This window comes from Lithobates pipiens, unplaced genomic scaffold (assembly GCF_037356315.1).
Source record: "Lithobates pipiens isolate NorthernLeopardFrog02 unplaced genomic scaffold, aLitPip1_a1.2 Scaffold_16, whole genome shotgun sequence".
Lineage (NCBI taxonomy): Eukaryota > Metazoa > Chordata > Amphibia > Anura > Ranidae > Lithobates > Lithobates pipiens.
Genome location: NW_027507748.1, coordinates 589,893,538 through 589,908,668, shown reverse-complemented (window position 1 = coordinate 589,908,668; position 15,131 = coordinate 589,893,538).

The following is a 15,131-nucleotide window of genomic DNA, read 5'->3' as shown; positions in this document are numbered from 1 at the left end:
GGCCAATCATGGCTCTCCTCGCTGCTGGCACTGTGATTGGCCAAGCATGCGGGATCACAGTGCATGCTTGGCCAATCATGAGCCAGCAATGCACTGCGATGACGCAGTGCATTGTGGGCCGTGAGCGCCACACGAATTTGGCGCGAACGGCCCATAATGTTCGGAATTCGCTGAACGGGCGAACAGCCGATGTTCATCCCTAATCAGGAAGCCAGAAGTGATGAAATGCTCCAACGCTTCCAGTTTCCTCTCCTGCCAGCTGCATGCTTAGTTCTTCCAGTGGGATAGGAGAGCCCAGAGAGAGCCATGAAATTCCCCTCCCACTGCTTGTAAAAGCAATCCAGCAGCTTATTGATTGTGAGGATTGCTTTTCCAAGAAAGCTAACCGTTGGCTGAAAAAAACTATACCGAGATGAAAGATTACTGCGATGATACCATGTTGCCAAGCCATTCATTTCAATAAAAATCTTCCATTAAGATTATATGTACATTTAACATATTTTATGCATGTTATTTACCTGTTATGCCGCGTACACACGAGCGGACTTTTCAACATCCAAAGTCCGAAGGACTGAGTCCGTCAGACTATCCGATCGTGTGTGGGCTGCAATGGACTTTTGACTCGCCAAAGTCCGAAGGACTTTAGAATATGGAACATGCTTCAAATTTTCCCGAAGGAACTCCGCCGGACCCGGTCCCCTTCGAAAACTCCGCTCGTGTGTATGCTACTCCGACGGACTAAAACCGACGCTAGGGCAGCTATTGGCTACTGGCTATGAACTTCCTTATTCGAGTCGGGTCATACGTCATCACGTTCGAATCCATCGGAGTTTAGTGTGATTGTGTGTGGCCAAGTCCGTTCGGCCGAAAAGTCTGTCAGAACTCCGTCGGAATTCCAGCAGAACTCCGACGGAACTCCTTTGGAAGTCTGTCGGACATAAGTCCGCTCGTGTGTACGGGGCTTAAGAGCTACTCTTGTGTAGACATCTAAAAGCCCTGCCACTGCTGCTGGGTGCTACATAGTTACATAGTAGGTGAGGTTGAAAAAAGACACAAGTCCATCAAGTACAACCTATGTGTGTGATTTTATGTCAGTATTACATTATATATGCCTGTATATTGTGGTCGTTCAGGTGCTCTAATAGTTTTTTGAAACTATCGATGCCCCCCGCTGAGACCACCGCCAATGGAAGGGAATTATACATCCTTGCTGCTCTTACAGTAAAGAACCATCTATGTAGTTTAAAGTTAGACCTCTTTTTTTTTAATTTTAATGAGTTGCCACGTGGCTTATTAAACTCTGTTCCACAAAAACGTTTTATCCCTATTGTGGGGTCACCAGTACGGTATTTGTAAATTGAAATCATATCCCCTCTCAAGCATCTATTCTTGTCAGGGCTGGACTCAGGCCTTCCTTTTCTGAGCTGGTCACTCAGCTGTCAGCTAATTGCCAGCTCCTATTCCTCTCCACAGTTACCCAGCTGTTGATGATCCTGCTCGTCAGTCCTGCCTACTTAAGCCATCCAATCCAGAGGAGCTCTGCCTTCACCTTGGTCACATCCCTAGAGACGCTGTCCTGCATTCCTGTGTAAAAGACTGGCTTTGCTGACATCCCTTCTGGCTCCAGATCCTGCTTGCTGTTCCACTACTTTGATCCCTGACTTCTGCTTGGCTGACTATCCTTTCCGGTTACTGAACTTTGGCTATGTTTTGACTATGTTTGTTCTTTTTACTTTTATCATTAAACAAGTGTGATTTAACTCTACTTCTGTCTCAGTCTGATTTAATGGTTTTTGACAGTAGGTGGAGGCCATGAATTCAGAAGATACAGTCAATCCACTTGATGGTAATATTTCTTCCAGATTGGATGAGCAAGATCACTGTATGAATCAGTTTGCCATGGCGTTACAAATGCTTCTGAGTCACACGGCTCACCTGGAATCTCCCACTGTGGCTGCTCCAGTACAACCTGAGTTGCAGGCCATGCCTGCTGCTGCACCAGTCTCTGTGCAGGCACCCGCCACAACTATTACCTCTATAAGAGGTATGTCTGGTTCTTCTCCACTTCCCCAGCGATTTGGGGGCCATCCAGTTCAATGCAGAGGGTCTCTCAACTAGGTTGAGATATACTTTGTGTTGCTGCCCCAGGTGTTTCCCATGGACTGAAGCAAAGTAGGTTTTGTAATATCTTTGCTTTCTGAGATAGCCTTCGCCTGGGCAAACCCTCTATGGGAGATGCAAAAACCTGTTGTCTTGAGTTACCCCGGGTTTGTGGCCTCCTTTAAAAAGAGTATTTGACGTTTCCTGCACGCTCTGCTTCTGCTGCCAAGTGCCTCATGTCCACCAAAGAGAGTAGGAGAACTGTTGCCGACTACGCCATTGAATTGCGTACTTTGGCAGCAGAGGTCGCTTGGAACAATGAGGCCCTCATGGCTGCTTTTTCTCAGGGTCTCTCGGATTCCATCAAGGATGAGATAGCAGCTTGAGATATACCCACTGAGCTGGAGAAGTTGATCACGTTTGCCATCCTCATTGGCTCCAGATTCACGATTAAGAATGTCTATCCAAGTCTGTTGATTACAGTTATTTCCCCTACTTGCTGTTCCACTACTGTGATCCCTGACTTCTGCTTGGCTGACTATTCGTTCTGCTAACTGAACTTTGGCTATGCTTTGACTATGTTTGTTCTTTTTACTTTTATTATTAAACAAGTGTGATTTAACTGTACTTCTGTCTCGGTCTGATTTTATGGTTTCTGACACTTCTCCAGAGAGAATAAGTTCAGTGCTCACAACCTTTCCTCATAGCTAATATCCTCCAGTCCCTTTATTAGCTTTGTTGCCCTTCTTTGTACTCGCTCCATTTCCAGTGCATCCTTCCTGTGGACTGGTGTCCAGAACTGGACAGCATACTCTAGGTCAGGGATATGCAATTAGAGGACCTCCAGCTGTTGCAAAACTACAAGTCCCATCATGCCTCTGGGTGTCATGACTGTGGCTGTAAGAGTCTTGCTATGCCTCATGGGACTTGTAGTTCTGCAACAGCTGGAGGTCCAGTAATTGCATATGCTTGCTCTAGGTGCAGATGGACAAGAGTCTTGTAGAACAGGAGAATTATCGTTTTATCTATGGAGTTGATCCCCTTTTTAATGCATGCCAATATTCTGTTTGTTTTGTTAGCAGCAATATAGGATGTGATATTATCTACCCCAGCAGACTTAATGACACTTTATAGCTTTCCTATTCATTCCTCTATTAGCTGCTTTTGTTTGAACGGAGGTGAGGGGAGGGGCAGAGAAGCTGGGCCAGCACAGAGTCAGGTGCTTTCAGAAGAGGAGAGGGCTATGATGTCCAAGGCAGGAGGGAGTTGTGCTAGAAATGGACTCTTCCTGGTGTAGTCACATTTTTTAGAAAGGACAAAGGCGCATTGCACAAAAAAAAATCTGTTTTGGAAAGGAAAAACACTGCAAGTAATTGTTGAAGATCATTGAAGATAATTTTAAGTGTTTTACTTGCAATTGTTTAATTTGGTGACATGATCACGTTAAGTTGGTCACCCACACACTAATAAGTTCCGCTTTCACAACTTTATCTTAATCAAAGAAACCACATAAACCCACTGAATATACAGTTTAGAGATCTGTAAGGAAAAAAATGAAAATACATTAAAATAATCCTGCAATTTGCCCATGTGTCCTCCCACTGCTCTGCCACCAAAAATCACAATATTATTGTGCAAGTTTGACTTTCTGAAAACTGTAATATGTATGTACTGGATGACATTTGGGATCAAATGTCATAGGCATTGTAAATTTCATTTTTGGCCTCAGGACAATAAAGGTTCTGAGGGTTAATTATTGTAGGTAGGCCTAACACCAGTCTGGCCAGGTTATGTTTAAAAGTTCTGCCCGGTCATGTGTACGGTGAGGTGCGAATGACAGGCCAGAACCAAGTCTAGTTGGATGTTTGGGTATCGGCCCTCTCGGAGCCAATCAGCAGGCCCACTGAGGAGTCTGGGAGGGGGTACTTAAACAGGTGTGGGTCACGTGTTCAGGGTTCCGGAGTTGTTCATGAGACCCATGTGGTCTGGTCTGGTTCCAGGACTGGGGTAGCCCCGTGAGGGGTCCCGGTCACTGGGTGTACGACATGCCGCAACATGTTCCTGTCATTGGCCCCGATAGACCTGTCTGGTCTGGGGTAGGGATCTGTCTGTTCCCGAGTCTCGGAACCTGCTGGTCCGAGGCACAGTAACTGAGGGAGGATTCAAAGTGTCCGGGTGTGCTCTCGGCTTGGAGGGACACCACAGCTGATGGAAGGGACCAGGGGAGGACTCTTCGGAGGAGGGCCGGCAAGTGGCATCCTGAGAAGTGCCTGGTTACTGAGTTGGAAGGACATTGACGAATTCACATTTCCCAGTGCCATAAAGGAAGCGGGAAACGTTCCAGGTACTGTTGGAAAAAGGTTCCTGTATACCCGCAGTTGATTGTTCAAGTTTTGAGTCAACGTGCTGACTGCCATGATCTCTGGCTAGAGATCTGTTCAGACTTGAAGTACCCAGCTGCGAGTGGCTACTCTCTGGGTGGAAATAGAGACTTTGCTAAACCTGCAGTTCAAGGTGCCTGAGTTCTTCACCCGTGCCTCTGTTCCCTAAGAGACTGTGTTTGTGAAAGTTCTACTGAAAGAGACTGTGTTTGTGAAAGTTCTACTGAAAAATAAACCTTTTTGAAAGGACTTCATCTGTGTAAGTGTACAAGTCGTTGGGTATCAACCCTGGGAACCCCTAGACACGGAGGAGCAGGCCGAGAGAAGGTAACCGGTAAGCCCATTAAGTCAAGGCTGCCCTGCAAACAGGTTATGGCCGCTACATGTAAAGAGCTGCACATATTCCTCCCATTCCTATGTGATAGCACTTCAGTCCGGTATGCAGTCAGTCAGTTACAGAGCACTGAATTGATGGGAGGTAGTAGAGTGTCACATAGGCCCCATACTGGAAAAGTACCTAGATCAGGGCTCAGGGGGGCTCTGATAGCGGATAATTAAGCAAGGTAAATATAGCCACTTATGGTGATATGTGCCTGCTGTTCCATGTACTGGTATGAAAAAGTATCCTATTCTTTTTGTATTGCTTCCTTTGTGTGAAATCCCTGGTGTTCCTGTCAGTCCCTCTGCTTTCCTATTAAAAACTGACCAAACTAAGCAGGATAAACCACGGTGGTTAATTTTACAGCTGTGTTGGGAACTCCCCCCCCCTCACTGGGAAGTTCAGTTTACTGCTGTTTCTCCTTCCCCCAGCCCCTATGCAGCTGAGAACAAAGACAACAGAGGTTATGTGAACACTTATAAAAAAAGGTATTTTGACTTTTTTTTTATATGTATACACAAATGTTTTGCCTTTCATTTCTATTTTAAACTAAATGGGTTGTTTTATAAGGTGATCATTTTTATTGACTGATTTATGTATATTTGAAATATGTAGACAAGCAGACACTGATTTTCTTTATATTTATGAGCTGTACTAGCACTAGCAAATTCTGTAGGTCTACAGATCATTTCCTGGCCCGGAGGAACTTATCGTGTAATGCCATTGTTACAGTAATACAGACACACAGTTACTAAGGACAGTTTGGGTGAAAGGTGAAAAACTGTAGCACTTGCACGGCTCGGCCATAGTACTACCAACAGCAGGCAGCACCAGCCATACCCATAATACTATATTTGTTGCCTAAACGTGATTACAAGACCCCTAGGTTTTCAGTAATAAAGAGAAGTTGCATCTCGTGCATTCTCCATGAGCACTGTATTGCCTGCTTGAACTAGAAGTAGAAACTGGCATTTCTTTGCAGGTAAAAATGAAACCAACATTCCATCTCGCTGAATTCTTGTGGAGCTTACATCAGTGAAGTATTAACTCTTTCAAATCATAGTTTTGTTTCATGGTCCCATCATCCATTTGGAGCACCTTTATAGGCCAATAAGCAGGCTTTGGACAGTGAGGTGTTGGTAAGACAGTACATAGCTTCGAGGAGGGGGGTGGGGAGGGGGCTAGCCCCAAAATTTCAGCTGTAGAGGCCTCACTATCAGAATATTCAGGTTCAGAGAATCAGCAATATGATGCTTACTGTGATGTAAATCCTGCTAGACATTTCTGTCCCAGTATCATGTTAATGTCTGCTTGCATCTTAGGCAGGTTGCACAGTGGCGGAATTACCAGGGTCGCAGCAGTCGCACTTGTGATTGGGCCCTTGAGTTCCACCACTGTAAGGGGGCCTGCCGCCGCCCGGGAGATAGTACACCAGTCATTTACAGGCAGCCCCCATCTGCTCTGCCCATCCACTCTGCCCACACCCACAGGTACACTGCACAGTGCCCACCCTCAGCCTATCCTCTCCTCACAGGCACAGTCCCCGGCTGTTTCACCCATCCTCTCCACCCACACTCATGGGCACAGTCCCGGCCTGCTCCGCCCATCCTCTCCGGCTCCGTCTGCATTCACAGGCCCTGCCCATCCTCTCTGCCCACCCAAGCAAGACCAAGCAAGGAGGGGGAACCAAGTGATCTGCAAGTGAGAGGCACTTATACCATCCCTCAAAATCAACACTGCTACTGATTCCCCCCCACACCACCACTACTGCCACTGATTCCCCACCACACCACCACTACTGCCACTGATTCCCCCCCACACCACCACTACTGCCACTGATTCCCCACCACACCACCACTACTGCCACTGATTCCCCCCCACACCACCACTACTGCCATTGATTCCCCCCCACACCACTACTACTTTCACTGATTCCCCCCACACTACTACTACTGCCACTGATACCCCCAACACCACCACCACTACTGCCACCACTACTGCCACTGAGACCCCCCACACCAACACCGATAACCCCCACACCACCACCACTGATACCACCCACACCACCACCACTACTGCCACTGATTCTCCCCCACACCACCACCACTGCTGCCATTGGTACCCCCACACCCCCATCTCTACTGCCACTGATTCCCCCCCACACCACTACTGCCACTGATTCCCCCCACCACCACTACTGCCAGTGATCCCCACCCACACCACCACCACTACTGCCACAGATACCCCCCCACCACCACCAATTCCCCCCACACCACTGCTGCCATTGATACCCCCAACACCACTACTAACATTGACCCCCCCCCCCACACCACCACTACTGCCACTAATACCCTGAACACCTGGATGGGGGGGCATTTAGAGGAACAAATCCCCTCCATTTTTCTACTGCAGTCGCTAAAAGTCTGCTTCTCCTCCTCTGATAGGCATTCAGTGGCTGCAGGAGGAAAATGGAGGGGATTTGTTCCTCCATATGCCGCCCCTCCTATCCAGGTCCTCCTACCCCCGGGATCAGTTGGAAGGACCCTGGCCGGAGGTCAGGGGGGGCCCTCTATGGTTTCTTGCACCAGGGCCCTGAATGTTCTAGTTACGCTTCTGGACTGGTACATGTGCTGTGAAAGCAAGGGACCTCAGTGCTGTGGCTCTTGCCTTTAGAAGCATTGCATAATAAATCTGTATAGGACAAATAAACATTTAATTGCAGCCAATCAGCTTTGTTTAGAAAATTATTATGCAAGGGGGAAACCACTGCATTATTTTTTATTCTATCCCCTTGTTCACATTCAGCTTTCAGCCAGAGAAAGTGACTGGTCGGAATGAGTTGCTGGTTGATGGGACACCATTTATTCACCATTTATTCAGTTGATCACACAGTATTCCTAATAGACTGTACATAGTGTTGAAGTTTCCCTTATGATATTTCCCCCTCTGGTTAAAGGTTCTTAGCCTATTCTCTATTGGTAAAAGTGTTGTTGTTTTTTTTTAAAATAAAAAACATGTTGTACTTATCTGCTCTGTGTTATGGTTTTACACAGAATACCCCGGATCCTCCTCTTCTCTGGTCCCACGACAGTGCTCCTGGCTCCTTCCTCCCACCAGGTGCCACCACAGTAACCAGCTTGCTCTGGGGGCACCCAACCAGACACACTCCCGAGCTGAGGCTCTGTGTGTCCATTCACACATGGAACCGCGGCTCGGCCTCGCCCCTTCCATCTCCTGATTGGCTCACTGGCTGGGATTGACAGCAGTGGGAGCCAATGGCTCCCGCTGATGCCAAAAGCCAATCAGGAGTGCGAATCCCCAGAGAGGCAAGGCTCTTGTGGACATCATTGGACTGAGAGGGGGCTCAGGTAAGTATCAGGGGGGCTGGGGGGGGGCTGCTGCACACAGAAGTTTCTTTACTTCCGTGCATAAAATGCATGAAAGTAAAAAACCTTGTGCCTTTACAACCAGTTTAACTCTTATGGTTTAATGTTTTTGCAGCTAATGTTTTCTTAGGATCAAATGTTAAGGAATGTTATATTCACCCAGCAAAAGACAACAAATATAAACTATTGCATGCATAGAAAGTGTCATGGTTATGCAATAGAGTTCATCTGCTTACCTGTCTCCATCCATGTGTTCATTTCTAGAGACCAGCCGACCCTCACCTGACTGCTTTTATAATCCATCCTCTGGCATGGCTCCACCCTAGTTCCTATCAGAGAGCTCTATATTAACCTGTGCACTGCAGGCCAGTCCTGCTGATCAACCTTTGTGTGTTAGCTTCCCGTTACCTGCCGTGTGCTCTGCTGTTATTCCGTTACCGACTTTGGCATGTCCTTGACCATCCCTGTTTGCCTGTGATCCTGACCTTTTGGCGTGTCCCCGACTATTCTTGTCTGCTTGTGGCCCCGACCTTGGCTTTGTCCCTCACCATCCCTATCCTCCTGTTGCCTACTGTGGGTGCGAGCTGGGGGACCCTGGGGGCCGCGACCTGGAGCCAGTTGCAGCCAAGTCCATCCTCACCACTCGAGGCTCTGGTGAACACCTGCTAGCTCTTAGACTCCGCGCCCCAGGGAATCTTACGCTCTATCCCCGGTGGGATCCATCTTGGTGTTCTGGCGGACCTGCCTTCCTATCACCTTGACCTCTGTCAGCAGCAGTCAGCCGTAGGGTCCACAACCTTGCGGTGCACTCCTAATCCCTACGGTGTGCATCTGTCACCTGGCCTCAAGGTGACCTGACAGAAAGCCATACACCCAGCTCGACTGCAGTATGAATATCAGTGCCTCAGATAGCTCTTCACAGGCAACACATCCCTGACATGTTTCGCCCTGCTCACATCCGTCTAGAACCAAGCCCTGATGGGCAGGGCGAAAAACACATCAGTGGGGTGTGGCCTAAGAAGGACAGCTGTCTGAACCATTTCACACTGATATTCATACTGCGGTCAGGCCAGTAGTGTGGCTTTCTTTGCACACTATGGATCCATCACTGGGGGATGAGTGAACACACATGCTGGCGCCCCTATCTCTGAGGACCAGAGGGATTAACTTTCTCTATGCTTTGAGCAGAAGTCAAACCATAGGAGGTCACAACAATTAGAAGCTATTAAAGCTCTTTCACACGGAGCAGAGTCCTTTCTGATCAGCAGGGAATCTGCTCACAGATCCCCTGCTGAATCTGAGCCAATCAGTTTGGATGTCAGTTTTCTACATCCATGCTCATTCAGTTTGTGTTCAAGGGACCCATGATAGCTCTATAGGTGGCTGGATGTAAATGTTCTACATCAGGCTACTTCCATTCCATCACATTTAGGTCTGAAAAAGGACACCTGGACAGACTCGTAGGTGTATAGGTTGGTGGGTGTAAACAGACACAAGTCCTTTTACATCCACCTGTCTATAGAGCTTCTGATCAGATTTGCCTGAAAAAATGACAGGGGGACCTGATCAAAAAGCCTGTGTGAAAATAGTCTAAAGCCTGGAACACACTATGAGGTTTTTTTTTACCGGTTTTCCAGCATACTCATTCAAAAGAAGCCGGTGAAATGGCTGGGTTCTGTCGGACTGGCTGCCATACACACACAGGCCAAACGTCGGCCATTTTTTATTGAACAGGCCGATGTTGCCCGGCATTCAGCCCATGTGTAGGGGGCTTAATACACATTCCAAAAATTACAGGTATTATTTGTTACGTTTGTGCGAATGATAAAACATTACCAAAGCACACTTTTTATAAATCGACCATTTTGTTTTTTGCCGGTAGAAACAAAAGGCTCCAATTTAAAACTGGCACCTAAAATAATATTAAAATAGAGTAAACTCGATGGCAGAAAATTCAATTGGAATTCACACAGCCCTTAATAAAGTAATTTTACACGTAGATGTACACAGCACTCACAAAACAAAAATTATATGTGTACTGATATACACTATAATGTCAAAAGTATTGGGACACCTGCCTTTACACACACATGAACTTTAATGGCATCCCAGTCATAGTCCGTAGAGTTCAATATTGAGTTGGCCCACCCTTTGCAGGTATAACAGCTTCAACTCTTCTGGGAAGGCTGCCCACAAGGTTTAGGAGTGTCTATGGGAATGCTATTAATATTCCACCCTGCACATGCCCCCCTCCATGCCCTCACCTCACGCCAGGGTACTCGGTGTAATCCTAGACTCTGACTTGTCCTTTCAGCCCCAAGTCCAATCGTTGTCAAAAGTTTGTAGAATTCACCTCCGTAACATCTCTAAAATTCGCCCCTTTTTTAACAAATGAAATCACCAAGCTCTTCATTGGCTCCCTTGTTATCTTTTGCCTTGACTATTGCAACTCCCTTCTCATTGGCCTGCTTCTCCATAGGCTATCCCCTCTTCAGTCTATCATGAATGCTGCTGCCAGACTTATCCACCTTACCAACCACTCAGTGTCTGCCTACCCTCTCCTCCAATCCCTACAGTGGCTCCCAATCACCCAGCGAATTAAATTCAAAATACTAACCACAACATACAAAGCCATTCACAACTCTGCCCCGAGCTACATCTCCAATCTCATCTCCAAATATCACCCAAATTGACCTCTCAGCTCTTCTCAAGACCACCTACTTTCAAGCTCTCTTGTCTCCACCTCCCATGCTCATCTCCAGGACTTCTCCAGAGCCTCTCCCATCCTCTGGAACTCGCTACCTCCACTGATCCGGCTATCCCCCTACTCTTGCTACCTTCAGGCGATCCCTGAAAACTCATCTCTTCAAGGAAGCCTATCATGTCTCCAAATAATCTCCTACCACTTCCATCAGCTCATTCCCCACAGTTATAACCTTTTGTACCACCTGCCCCACCCTATTAGATTGTAAGCTCTTCTGAGCAGGGCCCTCTTAATCCTCTTCTATTTTATTGTATTGTAACTGTATTGTCTCCTTTTATATTGTAAAGCGCTGCGTAAATTGTTGTTGCTATATAAATCCTGTATAATAATAATAATGTTTGACCATTCTTTCAGAGGCGCATTTGTGAGGTCAGGCACTGATACTGGATAAAAAGGCCTGGCTCGCAGTCTCTGCTCTATTTCATCCCAAAGTTGTTGTATCGGGTTGAGGTCAGGACTTTGTGCAAGCCAGTCAAGTTCCTCCACGCCAATCTCACTAATCTATTTATTTTACTTTTTTGGATATTGCAGATTCTTCCACACAAGTCCAGCTCTTTCTCCTCTCTCTCTCTTTTCTCATCTTGTCACCTGCTAGTATCCCCTTGCTATCCTATGTTTTCCACCATCTCCAAGTACCTACCATCCTTGACCCAGGCCTTTTACTTAGTCATACATATCTTTATGCCAATACTCATTGATTCTACTTTACTACTTTAGATGCCTGATAAACATATTTGTTTATAGCTTATACTCTTTATGGACTAACGAGGTTTCAAGGGATACATCACTACTCACACAATTGCAGTTCACGTCTTTCCCCTCTTTCCTTGCCTATTTTGTCACTTGGTAGTACCCCTCTGCTGTCCTACGTTTTTAACCATCTTCATGTCCCTACAACCTTTGGCCCAGGCCTTTCATTCATGCATACATATCTTTATGCTAATACTTATTGATTCTACTCTATTACTTTAGATGCCTGACAAACATACTTATGTTCACAGCCTATACTTTTTATCGACTAACGAGGTCTCTAGGGATACATCACTACACCTATGCCATGCCTGCTCTCCGTTTGGCCTCGGGTGGGGTCCCATCTGACTCTGCCCCCTCAGCTCCCTGGGGAGGCATCTGCCGCCGCCGTCTTGAGGCCGAAATACCTAGAGCCATGGTCAAGTTCAGTGGTAAGTATGGGGACCCACAACCCCCTCCTACCCTGTGCCTCTATAACTAATACTGTGCTATATTGCCAAACATATATATATTTTTTTCATCCTAGGTACGTTGTTACACACATCCACCCCTGAAGAGCGAGCTGGATCTTGCGAAACTAATCGGGTAGTATGATGCCCGTGTACTTCGATTACTACTACATTTATGTACCAGTATTCCTTGTTTATGTATCTTTTTTAATTGGCAACTGTTGGTGTTATTTATGCATGTAAACAATTGTATTTGAATAAACCATATACTATATTTACTACTGTTATGTTTACTGGAGGAAACATAACCCACTTCATTTCAAGTCCCAGGGGAAATCCTTTGTTTTTTATATGTTACAGGGATGGAAGTGTGTCACCGGGGCCACCAGACCTTTTCCTTTTTCTCTATAATCCATGTCTTTATGGACCTTGCTTTGTGCACTGGTGCACAGTCATGTTGGAACAGGAAAGGGCCATTCCCAAACATCCCCATAGACACAATCCTAAACCTTGTGAACGGCCTTCCCAGAAGAGCTTAAGCTGTTATAGCTGCAAAGGGTGGGCCAACTCAGTATTTAACCCTATGGACTAAGACTGGGATGCCATTAAAGTTCATTTATGTGTAAAAGGCAGGTGTCCCAATACTTTTGACAATATAGTGTATACAAGGTGAGATAATTGTTGGATATTATAAAATAATCTGGCCATAGAAAGATCTACTTTAACAAAAAGAGAACACACATAACAGAGCCAAACAGAACTTATTGGTAATGTAGCTAGTATATAATGTACACATATAAATTTAAAAAGACCCCCAAGTCAAATGTTTCATGCGTTTTTGTGCAGACTGTAACTTATAAACTGTCTAAATCCTGATTATCACAATCAGGGTCAGAGTCTGCTACTTGTGTGGGGAGTAGAGCCAAGCAGATATATAACGGCATAAAGAAATTGGTGCCCTGGGGGTGTGAGTCGGTCTCAGTTAAGTGAGGTGTAAACATGACGGGCTTAGACAAGAAAAGGAAATTACAAGCAGGTGCAGCATAGTTTATAAATGTGTCACTCATCATCTCAGGTTCTCTCCTCCTGAACAGTCATAAACAGTTAATATTTAACTGATTTTTATCACTAGCCATTTCCCTGAATTCACATCTGAACTGGACCCAAAAAATGCACAGCACCCTTTTCAAAACCGCACCCCAGCCATCCTGGACATTGAAAGCCAGTCACACTCACATGTTAAGTGAATTGGATGCAGTTAAAAACGCATCCAATTTGCATATATGTTAACCCATGTTGATGGGAATAAGGGCTTCTTTCCGACAACCCTGGGCTGTAGTTGTGGGGGATGCCCAGATCCCAGCCCTCTCCCTGTTGTAAAATTAGTACGGGGTGCATTTTACCCCTACTCATTCACCAAAAAAAGTGTCAAAAATAAAGACAGGAGGCAGTTTGACAATTCCTTTAATAAAACAATTAAAACTGTCCCCAGATTGTCAATCATGGCGCCCACTGCACAGTCAGACACAGCAAAAAAATAAAAAACGCCCCCCCCCCCCCCCGCGACGAAGGCAAACCACCGAATGTCTGGTATGCCACTTGACAGTTTTTAAATAGGTTAGGGCAGGGCCACCTGGTGACGTGACTTGGTGGCACCTTCCCCATGTGACATCACTGACCGGTGCATGCTGGGTTGGTGACATCACAAGGGGGTGGGGCACCAGGTGGCTCCGTCACTTACCTATTTAAGAACTGTGAAATGGCAGGGAGCCTTTGTCGCAGACAGAGTGTTTTTTTTTTTCCTCTTTTTGGGTCCGGTGGTGCAGCGGGAATCGTGATTGATGATGGCTCTACATCAGGGGACATTTTTTTTAAAAATTTTTTTTAAATAAAGGAATTCTCAAAAACTGCCTCCTGTCTAATTATTTTCAACACTTTTTTTGGTGAATGGGTAGGGGTACAATGTACCCCATACTAGTTCACATAGGGGAGCTGGGATCTGGGGGGGCTTCCAGATTGCCCCCTGCCCACAGACCCCCACAATCACCACCCAAGGTTGTCGGGAAGAGGCCCTTGTCCCCATGCCCCAAAGCACCCCCCCTCCCCTTGTTAGGGGCGTGTGGCTTGGTATGGTTCATGAAAAGAGGTGCTTGCTTGCAATCCCCCCCTCCCCACTTCTGTCCTACCAAGCTACATGCCAGCGGGTTGCACAACAAAAACTGACAGCTATGGTCGGAGCCGCTGTACTAACCATGCAAAGTTAGTTCAGTTATCTCCCCCGCTGAGCTGTTGTGTTCTGACATTCCATTGGCTGTGAGCGCTGATTGGCAGTCGGTCGTCTTCTGGTTATCCAGCATGCCCTTCCGACAGAGGCCGGCTGTCGGACAGACCGACATACACACAGGCGGAATGTCTGCTGTTTTTTTTTTTAACCGGCTGTTGTCTCCCAACATTTGGCCCATATGTACGGGGCTTAAAGCCTGGTACACATAGGCCATATATTGGCCGGTGCAAGAGAAACCGGCTGACATTTAGCCTGTGTGTACATCAGCCTGGCTGACAGAAACCTTTAGAAAACGTCTGTTGAATGGGCGTGCTGGACCAGGACTTGCAGCTAATGGCGGGGGGCAGTCCCCCTGTCAGTACAGTGATCTCACCGATGAGCTACTGTATTCTAACATCTCATAGTTAGTACAGTGTCCCCTAATTTTTTTTTTTTTTTCGTTCAGCCCTGTGTACCAGGCTTAAGGCTGCTTCTACACTGCTCCGGTGTGTTTTTGGATTGCCTGACTCCCAGCATGCATCTGTGAAACATGGATATGTGACTCAAAAAAACACAGTAAAAGTGTTTTTTTATGCGTTTTCTATTCATCTCGACAGGGAGCTGCGTTTTAGGTGCGGTTTTGAAAAGTGCACCAAAAG